The sequence below is a fragment of the Dendroctonus ponderosae genome, unplaced genomic scaffold (genome assembly GCF_020466585.1).
Source record: "Dendroctonus ponderosae isolate FM_Combo_2020 unplaced genomic scaffold, Dpon_F_20191213v2 Dpon_F_20191213_10, whole genome shotgun sequence".
In the NCBI taxonomy this organism is placed as follows: domain Eukaryota; kingdom Metazoa; phylum Arthropoda; class Insecta; order Coleoptera; family Curculionidae; genus Dendroctonus; species Dendroctonus ponderosae.
The window spans coordinates 4,565,962-4,567,003 of record NW_026017111.1 but is presented as its reverse complement, the minus strand read 5'-3'; positions in this window follow the sequence as shown (position 1 = coordinate 4,567,003).

The following is a 1,042-nucleotide window of genomic DNA, read 5'->3' as shown; positions in this document are numbered from 1 at the left end:
GTCTGGTGGTGGTGCACCCATAAATTGAGTGGCCCCTTTCGCCTTTAACCTGTGACAGATCACACATTCGTTCACAACTGATTTGACTCTTCCCATTCCATGAATTATCCAATACATTAATCTTAAGTTTGCTAACACTGTTTGAGAACCAGCATGAAAAAGTTTGAGATGTTCGAATCGAATTAATAACTTGACTGCATAATGATGTGCTGGTAGAATGATAGGAAACTTTTGATCAAATTCTACCTTTGCGTTAGCTATCCTACCATTAACCCGTAAAATTCCTTTTTCATCAAGAAATGGATGGACATGCTATGACTATCTTTAAAACTAGCCAGCAAACTAACAGATGATTGCAGTTGTTTTATTTTCTTTTCAAAGCTTTCCAATTGAATTTGTTTCATAATGGTATCATGAGCATGTTGTAAATCGTCATTGCTTAGTGGCTCCGAACTGCTCTTTAAAAATTTATGGCAATATGACACTGCCTGGTGCAGTCTCAAAAAATTTGAAAAATTATTCCACTAAATAACATTTTCTACGACTGTCTGAGTCATTGCCACCCTTTGTTCTGGAATAACTGTAACATATGGATGGCCATTATTAGAAAAATCATTGTTAAACTCCAAAAGGTAATTAGGCCCGTGCCACCATAAATGTTTATCCACTATCTCGGAAACAGATATACCTCTAGATATACAATCCGCAGGGTTTTCTTTAGACCCAACGTGATTCCAAGTGAAAGTTGAAGTAAGCGCTTGCATTTCTGCAATCCTGTTTGCCACAAAAGTAGTCCATCTGTTTGGAGTACCTCCGAGCCAACAAAGAACAATAGTGGAATCTGTCCATAAAAACTCCTTGCCAATTTTCAATTTGAGAGCTGGAACAACACGATGAACCAACCTAGAGAGAAGCAAAGCGCCACATAGCTCAAATCTTGGCAAGCTCACAGTTTTAATGGGAGCTATGCGGGACTTTGAACAAAGAAGCTTTGAAGACACTATTTTATCTTCATAAATTGCTCTGATATAGATACATGCCC